This window comes from Trichechus manatus, unplaced genomic scaffold (genome assembly GCF_000243295.1).
Source record: "Trichechus manatus latirostris isolate Lorelei unplaced genomic scaffold, TriManLat1.0 scaffold00099, whole genome shotgun sequence".
NCBI classification, from domain to species: domain Eukaryota; kingdom Metazoa; phylum Chordata; class Mammalia; order Sirenia; family Trichechidae; genus Trichechus; species Trichechus manatus.
This window is the reverse complement of record NW_004444035.1, coordinates 6,043,074-6,060,054: the sequence shown is the minus strand read 5'-3', so window position 1 is coordinate 6,060,054 and position 16,981 is coordinate 6,043,074. Positions and strand designations below refer to the sequence as shown.

General features: G+C 37.5%; 1 pseudogene; it reads right to left on the bottom strand.

Moving 5' to 3' along the window:
* Positions 1-10,974: 10,974 nt before the first annotated feature.
* Positions 10,975-11,907, bottom strand: LOC101345226 (serine/threonine/tyrosine-interacting protein pseudogene; annotated as a pseudogene).
* Between the last annotated feature and the right edge of the window lie 5,074 nt (positions 11,908-16,981).

The following is a 16,981-nucleotide window of genomic DNA, read 5'->3' as shown; positions in this document are numbered from 1 at the left end:
TTGTAGTTTTGATTTGCATTTCTCTAATGGCTAATGATCGTGAGCATTTCCTCATGTGTCTGTTAGCCGCCTGAATGTCTTCTTTGGCGAAGTTTATGTTCATATCATTTGCCCATTTTTTAATTGTGTTTTTTGTCTTTTTGTTTTTGAGATTTTGCAGTATCTTGTACATTTTAGAGATTAGACGCTGATTGGATATGTCATAGCCAAAAAATTTTTCCCAGTCTGTAAGTTGTCATTTGACTCTTTTGGTGAAGTTTTTTGAGAGCATAAGTATTTAATTTTTAGGGGCTCCCAGTTATCTAGTTTCTCTCCTGGTGCTTGTGCATTGTTACTTATGGTTTGTGCCATGTATTAGGGCTCCTAGCATTGTCCCTATTTTTTCTTCCATGATCTTTATCATTTTAGATTTTATGTTTAGATCTTTGATCCAATTTCAGTTAGTTTTTGTGCATGGTGTGAGGTATGGATATTGTTTCAGTGTTTTTGCAGATGGGTATCCAGTTATGCCAGCACCATTTGTTAAAGAGACTGTCTTTTCCCCATTTAACCGACTTCGGGCCTTTGTCAAATATCTGCTGCTCATAGGTGGGTGAATTTATGTCTGGATTCTCAATTCTGTTCCATTGTTCTATGTATCTGTTGTTGTACCAGGACCAGGCTATTTTGACTACCGTGGCGGTATAATAGGTTCTAAAATCAGGTAGTATAAGGCCTCCCACGTTTCTCTTCTTCTTCAGTAATGCTTTACTTAGCCAGGGCTCTTCCCTTTCCATATGAGGTTAGTGATTTGTTTCTCTATCTTATTAAAGAATGCCATTGGAATTTGGATCAGGATTGCATTGTATCTGTAGATTACTTTAGGTAGAATAGATGTTTTCACAATGTTGAGTCTTCCTATCCATGAGCAAGGTATGTTTTTCCACTTATGCAGGTCTCTTTCGGTTTCTTGCAGCAGTGTCTTGTAGTTTTCGTTGTATAGGTCTTCTACGTCTCTGGTTAGATTTATTCCTAAGTATTTTATCTTCTTGGGGGCTATTGTAAATGGTATTGATTTGGTGATTTTCTGTTTGAATCCATCCTAGAAATCTTGCCTGAAGTTTAGACTCTTATACCTGACCTTGGAACCCTGGGGGTGTAGTGGTTAAAAGTTCAGCTGCTAACCAAAAGGCCGGCAGTTCTAATCCACCAGCCACTCCTTGGAAACCCTAAGGGGCAGGTCTACTCTAGCTTTTAGGGTCACTATGAGTTGGAATCAGCTCGACGGCCCCGAGTTTGTTTTTGGTTTGGCATATTTAAGCTTCCTCTAGACTTCTACATTTGAATGTTAAGACGTCTCAAGCCTAACATGCCCCAAATGTAACTCCTGATCTTCTCTCCTGGTCTTCCTCCCACAGCCTTTTCCTATCAACTGATGATACATTGTTCTTTCTGTTGCTGAGGCCAGAAACCCTGGAGACAGCTTCAACTCCTCTGTTTCTTTCTCACAACCCATGCAATCCTTTAAGTAATCCTATTTTGTAACTATCTACTAAACATGTCCAGAATCAGGCATCTTTTTCCAACCTCCTTTGTCACCCCCCTGATCTGTGCCATCCTCATGCTTCCCCGGGATTACTGCTCTACTCTCTTGCATGGTTTCTGCATACACACTTGCCCTCTATAGTCTAATCGCAACACAGCAGCCAGAGTGGAAACATAGATCAGATAATCACCATCCTCTGCTCAAAATCCTGCAGTGGTTTCCCACTCTCTTCATAGGAAAAGCCAAGTCCTACAATTCCCTTTAGGGAACTGAAACCAAAAACCAAACCTGTTGCCATCAAGTCAATTCCGACTCATAGTGACCTATAGGACAGAGTAGAACTGCCCCGTAGGGCTTCAAGGAGAAGCTGGTGGATTCAAACTCCTGACCTTTTGGTTAGCAGCTAAGCTCTTTACCACTACTCCACCAGGGCTCCTTAGGGAACTAGGTTCCATTAATCTTCAAGCACACGCCCCTCCTCTTTCTCTCTCCCTACCATTCCTCTGGCTGAACCTGGCACCTTGCTGCTTTTCAAGTAAGGTAGACATTTGGCCACCTCAGGACGTTTGCACTGCTTTTTCTGCTCCTTACAATGACCTTTCTCCAAAAATTTGTTTGGCTATCTCTCTCACGTATTTGCCTAAATTTCACCTTCTCATAGAGGTTTACTCAGAATACTGTATTTAAAATAGAAAGCACCACCCCATCCCAGCTTGGCTGATCCTCCTATACTTGCTTGGTATTTTCTGTAGAAATTATCACCATCCAACACACTGCATCATTTACTTATTAATTATAAGTACTATTTATTTTCTCCTTGCTAGAATGTAAGCAGCAACAGGGCAAGGATACTTGTTATATTCACTAATGTATCCCATGCACACATGTATGTTCAATAAAAAGTTGCTAAATGAATGACCCCCCCCAAATTCAGATAATTTATTTCAAATTTTCTTGGATTTTTAATGTAAAAGGCATGTTACCTGTAAATAATGGTAGTTTTATTTTCCCCCTTTCCAAGTCTTATTCACTGTATTAATATTACTTCTGTTTAAATGCTAAGAAAGCAACAGAATGTGATACCATTAATTTGTTAAGAATAACACTGCAGAAGCATGATTTATGTATAAAAAAGATTCTTACAATTTGTAATTTAGTAAAAAATAATTACCAAGCAGTATAAAAAGTATGACCTATGAACATTTATTGTAAAGAAACAAAATCATATATATATACATATATACACATAAGTATGTACACAGACTCACACTTTATACCTCACTGAGTTTAATACTCTTAAAATCACTACGAAGCATTTATTATTAGGCATGCTTTACAGATAAGTAATCTAAGTTCCAAGATTGCACAGCTCATATGTGGCAAAGTGAGAATTTAAACCTCATTGTATTATTGCAAAGCTACCTACACTCTACTGCCTCAAATGCTGAAATTTAAAATCTGTCTTGAAAAATTTCAACTTTCTCAGTACAAGATAGGAAATAAATTCAATGTTTGTTTTTTGTAAATACAAGGTTTATTTTGCAATAACTCAGCAGATGAATGGATATGGTTATTACTGTTTGGATGAATCCTAGTTAATCCACGTCAGAAGATCATTCCTAGCAATTCCTATTTAATCCTTAATTCACATGTAAGTATTTGTTAAAATACATGATACGTTTTATTTTTATTTTGGGAATAAATCCTGAGAATCCTTATAACTTTACATAATATATGGTAGAAATTGCATGTATTAATGCAATATATATATAAAAACTTAGATATAATTTTACAGTTTTCAACGCTACTTCTCTGCTCATTCTTCTGTTATGTTGAGAGTCCCATGCATTAATCCATGTAATATACTTTGTGTATACCTTTGAGTGACTCAGAAGCTAACAGTTTTATTATCCTCTACCTCCTTAAAAATCCCCCTCTAAAGTGGCCAAACACAATAGTGGTTGTTCCCACAAGTGAACAAAACATGTTATGTCCAGATAAAACAATAAATAATGTGAAAAAAAATCCCACTATAAATACCTGGAAATGCCAGATATAACAATATCTTTTTAAACGTCCAACTGAACTCACTGAAAAATAAGGAAAGCTGCTTGGCCCTCAAATCAAGACAAAACTGAAAAACAGAGTGAGAACCATGTAAAGTGGATGCTCTAGGAAGTTGAAATCATAACTGAGATTCTAGAACCTTGAAAGGCTGCCTCACCATTGAAAGGATGGTCTCAAACAAAAATTGCCGACAGCACAGAGTGAGTTAGCTTTTTTTGTTTTGACAAGGGTAGCGGGGATGGGAAGAGGAGGAGGAAGTAAAAAAGAAGCAAATCCCCTGAAAATGCATACCACTTCTACTGTCTGGGAGCTCTGAGGGCTCAGTGGCTAAGAGCTCAGCTGCTAACCAAATGATTTACAGTTGAAATTCACCAGCTGCTCCTTGGAAACCCTATGGGGCAGCTCTCCTCTGTCCTATAGGGTTGCTATGGGTCAGAATCAACTTGACAATGGGTTTTTTCCTACTTTCTAAGAATCTCAAGTGAGAAATTAACCCCCAAATTGGTCCTTTTTAATAGAGGTAAAAACTTACCTGCTGTAGTGGGAAACATTCTCAACACAGGTCTCCCTGAATTCCCTAAACAAACCCCCATCTACTGACAAAACACGAACTCCAGAATAACATACACACCAGGAGACAAGGCACCATGTAAGATCGTCTGCAGAAGCAACAAGACTGAACACTTAAAACGTTCCGTTAATGAAATTCCGATAGACATTGTTTAGTAAAAACAAAATAAAGACATAAAAAGAAAAAAAATCATAGTAGAAAATCAGTAATTTTTGAAAGAAAAATACACTTTTTGAAATACTACAGTCAATAAATTATTATAAACAACTGAAGAGGAAATTCATGTACTGAAATGTCAGGGTGAGGGTATTACGAGGAAGACAGCAGAGGGGGATAAAGAAATAGGAAACGTCCAAGTCAGTTAGGAGGGCGTGAGAGAAAACATGGGAACGTCCAACCAACATCTGACTGCCGTTCCAAAGGGAAAGAGGGACAACAGCAGAGAGGAAATATCAAAGAGTTAATGACAAAGAATCTTCTGGATTTGAAAAAAGGAATTAATCTTTATACTGAAGAAGCACAATATTTCCTGAACATAACAATTAAAAATAAACTTCACTGGGATACATAATCGTGAAACTGCAGAACTTAGAAAACAAAGAGGATCTATTCAAAGTAAACATCGAGGGAAGATATTACCAATATTAAAATGATAGCAGTTTTGGCAGCGGAATTCTCAAGGCAAAAAGAGATGCCAAAAGACTGAAGAAAAGTCCAAAGTGCTGAGAGAAAACAACTTGTCCCCTGGAATTCTAGAGCCAGTTCACTTACTATTAAAGAATGAAAAAAATACTGACGTTTCAATAGCACATCTGAAACATATACCACTAACAATTTTAGAAGAATCTTAAGAAATGACAGAGAACACAAAAAAGAAGGATGAACAAAATATATTACAAACTTGTGGTTAAATCTGAAAAAGCACCAGTTGCAAGAAACAATTTTAAAAACATCAACTATATATAGACTTGTTAAGAGAAAACAGAACTATAATAATGGACCCAAAAAATTAAGAAGGGAAGAAGAGTGATTAGATTTAAAGCTACCTACCTAAGATTCTGGGAGGTTTGTGAGGAGGTTAGAGATTCTGAATACGTACAGAAATTGTTTTATCAAGTGTGGATGTTATAATTTTAAGAATTCAAGCAATAAAAGAGAAAATAAGACATATAAAACAGAAACACTTTCAAAATTATTATTCCGTGAAAATAGAGTAAGAGCTATCATATTCCTTAAAACAAACATAGTTACCAATTACTGATGCCTTAGATTTTTTTTAATTATATAGAAGTAACACTAATAACTGAGACTGTAAGGTCCTTAATATGTATAAAACACTTTTCTAAGCACACACATATGCTAACTCATTTACTAACCAATAATTAAGAACAGTAAGAATTATGTTAAGCCATTAAATTAGAAAAAGTTTTTAAGTCAACTTTTTTTTCAACAAAGATGTTGTTGTTAAGTGCCCTTGAGTGGGTTCCAACTCTTAGTGATCTTATGTACAAGATAAAAAAACACTACCCGGTCCTGCGCCATCCTCACAACTGTTGTTATGTTTGAGCCCACTGTTGCACCCACTGTGTCAATCCATCTCATTGAGGGTCTTCTTCTCTTTTGCTGACCCTCTACTTTACCAAGCATGATGTCCTTTCCCAGGGACTTATCCCTCCTAATAACAAGTCCATACAAAGGTACACTTACTAAAACTGTCTCAAGAAGAAACGGAAAATCTGAATAATTCATAAATATTAAATAAATTCAATTTAGGAGTTTGAGAGTAGAAGAGAATCTCATTGCAGCATGGTTGAAGGCTGTAGTTGAAGAAAAATAAGGTCATTCTGGTTGGTACCCTTAATGAATACATGTTTAGTAAATTAAGAACCAAAACCAACAAACAAACCCATTGCCTTCGAGTTGCTTTGGACTTATAGTGACCCCATAGGACAGAGTAGAACTTCGCCATAGGGTTTCCAAGGAGCGGCTGGTGGATTCCAACTGTCACAGCAGTACCTCTTACCCGCTGAACCACCTGGGCTCCAAATTAAGTACATGTGCATATAAAATGAATGGAAATGGTCAACCCAAACACAGGATAGGGACTCCGTCCTTGAAAGGAGGGAGTGAGGGCTGCAGGTGGAGTTCGGCAGGCTCCACCGACCACTGTCTCACCTGGACACATGTCGATACTGCACCCTAGAGCTGTGCAGCCCCAACCTGAAAATACATACACAGAGACCCCCAGGAGAAAAACTGTGATGCTGTAGTCCAAAATACTTACATATTGAAATAAATGGGGGGGTGGATTTTAACTTGGGCACATGGATGGTCATTATAAGTCTCTATTCTCCTCTACATGGTGGATGCACTACATAATTTTTAAATATAAAGAAATAACACACAGGTGACTGTTTCTGCCACAGAAAGTACTTAACTACCCATGTGAGAGGTGTGCCTTTACGTGTCTAAAAGGTGTGACACTTTTGATGAAGAACTGTTAAAATATGAATAGCATTGGAGTGCTTCCATTAGTGAAGCAAATAATAGGACTCAATTTCCCCTTAGTTAAATTCAAGAGGCTCGACTACTTGATCTCTTAGAGTCTATTTAAACTGAATCTTGGACAGTTTTATAATTTGCAATTTAAAATGTATTATTTCACTTTAGCTATTCACATGTAATATTCATTTCTTAAGCATGTAAAAGTGTCTTGCTTTATATTAACATCACATTATATGCAATTTTAGGAGGTATATCAATTCCTTTCTTAAATATCTTACCAATAAAAAAAAAAAAGCAATTGTTCTTCGGGAATTTGAAAATACATTTTCAGAGGATATTTGAATCCATTTTTGTCATATTCTGAAAACTCAGTATGAAACCTTCAATTACTATCTTGTAGTTCTAACTGATATATTTTCTATTCGGTCACTTTGTTTAACCTCAAACATTGTAAGCTTCTCGTAAGAAGGAAATTAAAGCAATTTTCTTTTAAAGTGAATTGAAACCTGATAGGAAAAAAAAATTGTAGGTTTGTCAAACCATAGTCTATTGTTTCAGTTAGAAAGGAATCACACACACAACAGAGTGTAAAGGGACGCCATGAAATTATTATGACGTGAAGAATTGCTAAAACATTGGATTAAAAGTGTTGTCTTTCCTCTTGGAGAATGATGTGAACGAATTCCAAAATAACAGTGTTTTTATGCCCAAACCATGAAGTATTTTAAATCCAATATAGTTGAGTACCATATATATTCATAGTAAAACTAAAACAAATCTTCTTACTTGTATAACCTAACTAACACTGGAGTTTTATTCATATTAATATGCTTTTTTTGCAGACTTTCAATTGCTTGTTCTTTTCACTTTTTCCACAGAAGCGTTACACAACATTCTAATGTTTAGTAAAACCCACTGCCGTTGAGTCAATTCTGACTCATAGCCACCCTATAGGACAGAGTAGAACTGCCCCATAGGGTTTCCAAGGAGCACTTGGTGCATTCGAACTGCCAACCTTTTGGTTAGCAGCTGTAGCTCTTAACCACTACACCACCAGGGTTTCAAGGTTTAGTAAAGGTCACTGTTAATTATACCATGAAGTAAAAATAATAGAAGAAGGGTCACCTTATTTTCATCATAGCCATGTTATGGTGTAGAAAATAAGTTATTGTAGAGGGATATTGGATGTTTTTGTGACATAAAATATGTCAGAACTTGTGTATTTTCCTAGTTGCTATAGGTGAACAATGAAATGTAGGAAGACATTGATCTCCTGCTAATAACTTATTGTGCAAGCACCCAAGGAGAGCCCACAGGAGTTCAAGAGGGAACGAGAGAGAGAGAAGGTTACTGGGGACAGCCTTGGCTGAAGACGGTTTCCCAGAGGAGCTGAGATTTACTACGTTGCCAAGGATGAGCCTAACTAGACATTCCCCCATGGAATGCATATGTGAGAAAGTCATGAATAAATTATTATTATACAATGCAGGCTGGGCCTTTCTTAGCAAATGTCCTACAGGTAATGAACCTTCCTTCCGGGGGCTGAAATTCCAGTGAGAGGGACCTTGAGTATTTGAAATAAGTGCCTTCCGTTCTTGTTCAAAGCAACTCCGAACGTTGCATCGTCAGTGTGTACTCTTCAGGAATATTAAAAAGCTCACAGGATAGTAAGGACATATCAAAGCCAAATGACAGTGAAAGGAGGCCCCACAGGAGCAAGTGGAGCCTAAGAACATCAGAGCTGATGTAGTGCCAGAGGATTGAACAATCCAGGCAAACTTGGGCTTCAGTTCAGGAGTCTCCTGAAGTAAAACACATGCCTGAGACTAGACCTAATCAAGTAGTTCCCCTCACAGGACACCATCCAAAATGAAGTTGGGATATCCATAGACAGGTAAACCAGCAATCCGACACACTCAGGGGCATCACAGCTGGGCTTGTTCAACCTTGTGGTTTTTTAAACGAGTAAAAGTTAGAATACATGACAAATATAAACGAGAAGTCGGATGGAGCAAGTAAAGTTGCTTCAAGATCCTTTCTGATGGTTGGGGAATGGTTAGGGTTTGGTTTAGACTTTGCTTAGTCTTGTACACATTCTGTAGTTTCTAGGAACCCTGGGTGGCACAGATGGTTAAGCGCTGAACTACTAACTGAAAGGTTGGCTGTTCAAACCCACTCAGGGGAGCTTCCGAAGACAAATCAGGCGATTTGCTTCAGAAAGGTCACCGTCCTGAAAACCATCTGGAAAGCAGTTCTACTCTGCACACATGGGGTTGCCATGTGTCAGAATCAACTAGAAGGCAACTAACAAGAACAATAAGGATAACAACTAAAATAACTGGCAAAGCATGTGTTAGAGATGAAAATAAGTAAAAAACATCAAGCAATCTCAAAGACAGCACCAAAGGGAAAAAATTGAAACAGAACAGATGGAACAAATAAAAAACACAAATTAAGTTGGTGAATATACAGCCAATATCATTATTGATATTAAGCGTAATGGAATAAATACACCAGTTAAATCAGAAAGATTGTGAGACTGGATTTAAATGTCTAACTCTCAGTTGTTTACAAGACAAAAACATACAATATGAGACTATATATTGACTGAAAGCAAATGGATGAGTAAAGAGATAATAATACAGAACAAAAGAACGCTGATGTACTTATGTTAGCATTGGACAAAATAGATTTTAAGGTAAAAAGCATTATTAATAAAAATTAACAGGATAATTTAGTAGTGATGTTCTTGCTTGTGTTTCATTTGATCTGTCAAATACTGAGCGAAGTATGTTAAAAATCAGACATGCTGTTTTGGAGATTTCCCTCTCTTCTGTGGTTCTGAGTTTTTTTTTTTTTTTTTACCACCTCTGTCGTTAATTGCCATCAAGTTGGCTCTGACTCACGGTCACCCCGTGTCAAACAGAATGAAGCATTTCCTAGTCATGCCTCGTCTTCACGATCCTTGGTGTGTTTGAGCCTATTGCGGCCACTGTGTTGATGCATCTTATTGAGGATTTCCCTCCCCGTCCCTGGCCCTCCCCTTTAGCAAACATGATGTCCTTCTCCAGCAATCAATCCCTCCTCAGGACACCTCCAAAGTGAGTAAGTTGAAGCCTCTGAAAATATTTTGTGATTCATTGGCTAATTTTTTGGAAGTATATTGCCAAGCTTTTTTCCTAGTCTGTTTTAATCTGGAAGTTCTACTGAACTCTGCCCACCATGGGCGACCCTGCTGGTATATGAAATACCTGTGGCATAGCTTCCAGCATCAGAGCAACACGCAAGCCGCCACAGTATGGCAAACTGACAGATGGGTGGAGGTTATATATTTCTAGGCTGTGTTTTTAAATTCATACAATTTAAAAAGTATAATTTCCTGATAAATTTAAAGTTTTGTCATTCTAGAATGATCTTCTGGTTAATTTCTATTCATGTTTTTTACCTCAAAGTCTCCTTTGTCCGATATTAACATTTTGCCTACTATGCCTTTGTCTATTTATTTTCTTTCAATCTGGAATATCTGAAGAAATCTTTGAGAGTCAGTGGCTGGAGAGCAGCCAGAAGGGACAATATTATGTAGGGCCTTTTAGCCAAAGTAAGGATTTTGGCTTTTACTCCAAGTGAGATGTGAAACTCTTGGGAAGTTTCGTACAGAAGAATGACATAATATGACCTAGATTGTAGTGGGATCGGTATGCTGCTATGTTAAGAATGGAATAAAGGGGTAAAGGCAGAACCACAGAAGCCGGACAGGAAGCTCTTGCAATAATGCATGAGAGATTGTGTGGTAGTTTGTATTAGAGTTCTGGCAGTAGAGATGGTAAGAAATTTTGAATATATTTTGAAGCCAACAGGTCTTACTATAGGAGCTAAGGTTGCTAAGGATTGGACTTGGGATGTTAAGGAAAGTGTAGAGTCAAGACTGAACTCATGGTTTCGGTCTGAGCTACCACAAGAATGGAATTACTATTAACTGAATTAGGAAAACAGTCATTGCAGCAATTTTAGGGGGAAATATCAGGAACTCACTTTTGGACTGCTAAGCTTAAGATGCCTATTAGATATTCTGGAGTCCCGCGGTGGTAAATAGTTAAAGCACTCAGCTGCTAACCCAAAAGTTGGAGGTTCAGGTCTATTGAGGCACTTCAGTAGAAAGGCCTGGAGATCTGCTTCCAAAAAATCAGCCATTGAAAACCCTGTGGAGCACAGTACTATCCTGGCACACATGGGGTGGCTTTGAGTCAGAATTGACTCTATAGGAACCGTTTCTTTGTTTGTTTTTTTAAATAACGTTGCTCTTGAGTCAGTCATTCTGTGCAGTTGCCACTTGCGTGTTTATGAAATTGTCTTTTTTTTCGTGTCTTCTCTTCAAACTGCCTGTGGTACCAGACCAAACAGATAATGACCTTTCTATCTGCAGTGACAACATCATCTGTATTGGTAATCTGCTAGGCATATGGCTTCATATTCCTAAACTTGATGGACAAATCCATAGCATTAGGATGAATACAAAATCTTCTTTCTTGAACACAAACAAATGCATCTGTGTACTTCATTACGAAGCCTAGACCCCTGCATTTCCACGGACAAGTATTTTTCCTCCACTTGTAAGCTCTCATCAACACATTATTTAGTCACGAGGGGAATTAATAATAATAATATATTTTTCAGCGAGATTATCATCTATAGCCAAGACTAAGTGTCTAAATAACTGTTAAAAGTTTGGTTTAATAAAGTCTGCATCAGTATTCTGTCTTATGCATATTATAATGGTTATCCCGTGTGTCGGTAGCAGAGGTAGCTTGCTTTTCATAGCAGAAGAATATGAGCCTACAAACAAACCAGATACAATTTCCTACATCTCTTGTCACATAGGATAGACCCGTTCCCCACCTTGGCTATGGTGACTGATCCAAAGGGTGGACACTTGACCTAAGTTGGGCTCTGTAAGGGTGTGACCCTAGAGTAGTTGATGGCTGAGCTCCACATCCCTGGAGAAGCCAGAGAGAAAGCAGAGACCCTAGGTGTCTTCTTTGCACCGTGGGAGAAAGGAGAACTGCAGCATCACGGACTGGGGTGGGAAGGTGAGTTACCCCGACAGCCCAATGCTTGGGCTAGCAGTGGGAGCAAAAGGAAGGAAAGCCAGTGAGCCAGAAGATTGGCTTACAACTGGCCTTCTGTGGGGACAGCGTGAGGGAGCGGGAGGAAGGCTGAGTGGCTCATACCTGGCCGTCATTCCACGGCCATCTCCCTCCCGCAGTGTGTGCACGACCCTCAGGTGCCCAGGCTCTAGCTCAATGTTTTTGGTTGCTGCTCTGTTTTTCTTGTTTGTTTGTGTGTTTTTAATATAAATTATCTCCTAACCAATTAGTAAATAGGGAAAGATGTCAGTATTAAAAGAATTTGTGTTGGTTCATAAGAAAGGTATTAAGTAAGGACAAGCATTGTTAAAATTAAAGAAAAAAATAGAAATTACATAAATTAGGTTAAAAAATGAAACTAGTATAAAAAAATGCCTTCATTAATGCAATTTGTAACCCCCCCCAAGAACTGCTACACTTTTCATGGATATTAAGATATCTGGGGAGATTGACGACTCAAATGAAGAAGCTGTGAAGGTGTTTCACATGGTGTTTGAAACACAAATGGTAGAGAAATAAGATGTTTAGTTTGATGGAGCTGGTTTCTAATTAGAAGTGAATAACTGCAAGTTCCTACAACTCCAAGGAGGAAGGTTGAACCCAAAGATTTAAAGCTGCAAAGGATCCCCTATTTTTCTCTCTCCAAATGACTGTATGGATTTAACATTAACAATTCTTCTAATCGTTGCAGCTTTTATTTCTCATTCTCTATTAACAAAGTTCATTTTGTTTTTACTGGTCTACTGCAACCTGATCTTCCATAAGGCCCTGTGTTTTCAGTATATAGTTTGCAGAGCCCTGAGATTTTTCAGCAAAGCCTATATGACCCTATAGTACAAGTACCTGTTTATGGGCAAAAATCCATGGTGGTTGATGGATGATATGTTGGGATCTTGCGAAGACTATTTTTCTGATTGCTTCAGTCTTCTCAGTGGACAAACAAGTAAGATCATCATCTTAAAGGGAAGATGATGGAGGAGTGTTTGGAAGTTTCAGGAGAAAAGATCAAGTATGAACTAGTTGTTTAGGAGAGTGGGGAAATTAATGGACTAGGGAAATGTAACATGACCCAAGGTCAGCTCTAAGGAATGACCTGAAATCAGTCATGATGGATGTAAAATGAGACAAGTTTAGGAATTTGAGTACAAGCATGGGATAAGGGGAGAGATGGATACATGAAATTTGCTGTAGATATTTGCTCAGTTATTTTTCTGTTTAAGTAACTCTTTTTCTCTTTCAAAATTTCTAAGAGGTTTTCTCCCATGAGTGAGTATTGAATATAAACAAACACTTCTCTACATAATTTAGATGATCATGTTGTTTTTCTCCTTTAATTTGTTAATCTCAGAAAATTACATTAATTAACTTGTTTCTCAACCCTCCTTATAGCAGGAGAAGAAAGCTAATTCTGTCCTGATTGTTATTTTTAAATCACTTGATAATGTTTTACTTAGGTGTTTGATTTTTTTTTTCTAAAATGCAATTAGCTTTTAAATTTTACTTAGATTACCGCCTTATCTAGTTTCAGTGTCAAAGTTACTTCATATCAATAAATGATTTAGGGTGACTGGAGAGAGGAGTTGATCTTTTTTTCCACGAATGATGTCAGCCTTAGACCGTGGTGTCAGTTCTAACTCCTAATGTGGTGCAGGTTCAGGGCCAGTGTCTCACGTGACCATTGAATACTTACGAACCAAACCTTACAGATATGAATATGAGCAATTCTTTCTGGGTATTCTCAACAAGAGACTATTTTACACTCTGAATTTCAGCTTTTATTCTTCCTTGCCATTTCTCTATAATTTTTATTAACTCTCTCTTGACATCGCACATATGCGTTTGAGAGGATATTTCGTATATGTTTACCAACATTTACAGGTTTTGTAAGTGAATAGCTTCTACATACGGTTGGCTACCGTGTTCTTAAAAAGAGAAATAGAGATAGGTACCAAGTGACAAAAGCAATATGTAGAAAAATATATACAATGTGATCCAATTCTGTAAAGAAATATCTGTGTGTGTACGGATGTGTATGTGTGGGTGTGTGTGCCGGGAGAGAGCATAAGAGAAAGAATGAGTAAAATCAGAGAGTGAGGAAGACAGTTTAAGCACTAAACATTATTTTTTTTTAATGGAGGAGTGTCATTATTTATTAGTGTACATATCATTGTTGTTCATAGTTATGACATCTAGGAATACATTAATGAACAAAATAGACATGGCATCCACTCATGACCTTACAGAACAGTAAAATTAAAAGTGAATATGAAGAAAATATTTCAGTCATTGGAAACGAGGCTCCTAACAATAGTGATTTTTGAGGGGAAGGAAACACAGAAAGGACTACTGTGCTCATTGTGGTTTTGCCTTCGGAGAAGTATTTTGTGAAGTCGGTGTGGAGAAGTGGAGATTCTAGAGAACACAGCAGACTCACCTAGCTGTGGAAGGAGAAAGTGATGTTCATTGCTGCTGAAGCAGCTGGAATTTGCAGGGCAGAGTATCTAAGAGGATGGAGCTATATGTGGGCTGGGCCTCAGCATTCTTCGTAGGTGTTCCCATGGGACCTTAGACAAGGGCTGGACTGTGCGTGCACAGGTAGACCCCATGGAGACTAGCTGAGAGCAGTACCCGAGGACTGAGAGCTAAACAGAGACAACGGAAACCATACAGGCCAGGAAGACACCAGCACTCAGACTAGCCAGGGTGCAGACCTCTCCGAGGACCTCCTGCAATCTGCTAAGATCCCAGACAGACCTCATCTTGGAGATAAGAACTATGTCCTTGAATAAAGGCCATGTACCAGTTCTAAGGACAAAAACAAAATAGACCAGTTCTAACAACAATAAACAAACATAACAAAGCAAAACAAGCCTGATAAGATGAAAACGATCCGGCAGTAATTTAATAACCTGCCAAAATAAATTTTAAAAACCATTTCAGGACAACAACATAATCCAGGTCCCTACAGCATATTATCCACTAGGTTCAGCATTCAATTAGAAAAAATCGCTTAATATGTGAAGAATCAGCACACTGGGATCCATAGTAAAAAAGACAAAAAAAAAAAAAAAAGCCAATCGAAACAGACTTCAAGATAACTCAGAGGCTGGAATGAACAGAGAAAAACTTAAAAATAGCTCCTAAGTCTGTTAAAGAAAATGATGCATATTATGAGTGAACATATAGAGATTCTCAAAGAGAAATGGAAAGTATAAAAACAAGCCAAGTAGAAATTGCAAATTAAAAAAGTATAATATCAAATACACTGGATAAGCTTAACAGAAGATTGGAGATGGAAGATGCAACTGTTCTTTACATCTTTTCTATGGGGACTGAGTACAGATCAGCTATACTTCCAGGATGTACTTGTGCAGTTCATTTCATCTAAAAGAATCCACAGTGGCTCTTACCAAGACACCCACTTTTTTTTTTTTAATGAAAACGTGACTACAGTTAAAAAGAAATTGAATGCTAGAAATAGAGATATGTGGGTAGACTTTAAATAATCTAAATAAAATGAATTTTGTGGACGCAATTATAAACACTGAAAGTCAGCTTAGATCTCTGGATTTTTTATTGATTCCTCTTCTCTGTGTTTTTATTATGCTCTCTGGTGACTTAATAGAATTTCTACATACAGAGGTAGAGAGAAACAACAGAAAATAAGGTAACAGATAATTATAAACAATCTTGTCATCTACTTAATAGCAAGAAAGATATCTGATTCTATATTTAATTTACTGTACTTCCTAGCACATGATTAATATACCACGAACCTAAAAAACAAAAATTTGTTTGCTATGTCTTCAATTTAAAAACTGTCTGGCAAAGCTCTTATATGAAACTACTCTGCCAGCCTAGGTTTTATTTATGTATTTACTTTTAATAGATGAGCATTTCACTAACTTGTTGCTTTTTCGTTACTTCTGTAGGTTGCAGTCTATCCAGATGTTCACCAAATACCTTCTGATAAAAAATAGCGTCAATCTTCTTTTTCATATTCTGGTGGTCTTACAAGTGCCTCTCTAAGACAAACGAATTAGTCATTTACAGCACATATTTTATCTATGCAAATGTTTCAGGGTATGCAATGAAATTACTATTATATATCAGTTATCTTTAAATATTTATAATTTTTCAACTTTAAGATCTTGCCATTTTTAATGTGATTTGCTAAAAGATTTGTATCATATTTTGAGACCTCCTTAAAAAAAGTTCTTTCTTCCTTAAAACTCAGATAAGCACTGTGATGATAAATATTTCTATTTTTGATCTGATGCTGACAACTTATCCAGACACCTAAGCTGTTCCTTAAAAAAAGCTGGAATGCTTGAGAAAGCGGAAGAAAATTTTAAAAATATACAAGAGAATGAAATGATAGAAAACTAATTTATTCCCAAGAACAAGCAAAGATTGTGAAAGTTACACTAAACAAAATGAAGAACACTGAAGTTTCATTCTGCTCTTTCTATTCATTTGTATTAAAGAATGCTATTGTTGTGTGCCGTTGAGTCAAATCCAACTGTTAGTGACCCTATTAGACAGAGTAGAACTGTCCCATATGGTTTCCTAAACTGTAATCTTTGCCCACAAAGCGACTGGTGGGTTCTAACCACCCATCTTTCCGTTAGCCGCAGAGTGCTTAACCACTGTGCCACCAAAAAGACCAAAAAGCCAAACCCATTGTCATCGAGTCAATTCTGATTCATAGTGACTATACAGAACAGAGTAGAACTGCCCTCCACGCGGACCGCCACATCTTTCTCCCGCACAGTGACTGCAGATTCGAACAACCAACTTTTCTGTGCTAAAGCACTGTGCCACCAGGGCCCCTTATGTTAAATCATACATTCATTTATGTAATTCAATCATGTACGTTGGGACTGAAAACAAACAAAACCAAATCTGTTGCTGTGAAGTCCTTTTCCAACTCACAGCAATCCTATAAGGTTGCCAAGGCTGTAATTTTTTTGAAGATTGCCTCATCTTTCTCCCACAGAGTGGATGGTGGGTTCAAACTGCCGACATTTTAGATAGCAGCCAAGTGCTTAACCACTGTGCCACTAGGGCTTCTGATTGAGACCTACAAATGCTCAAATAGAAAGGGAATTTGGAATTTGACAAATAGCTATCCCCCCTTATGGAAATGATACAAGAAAAGATTTCTCC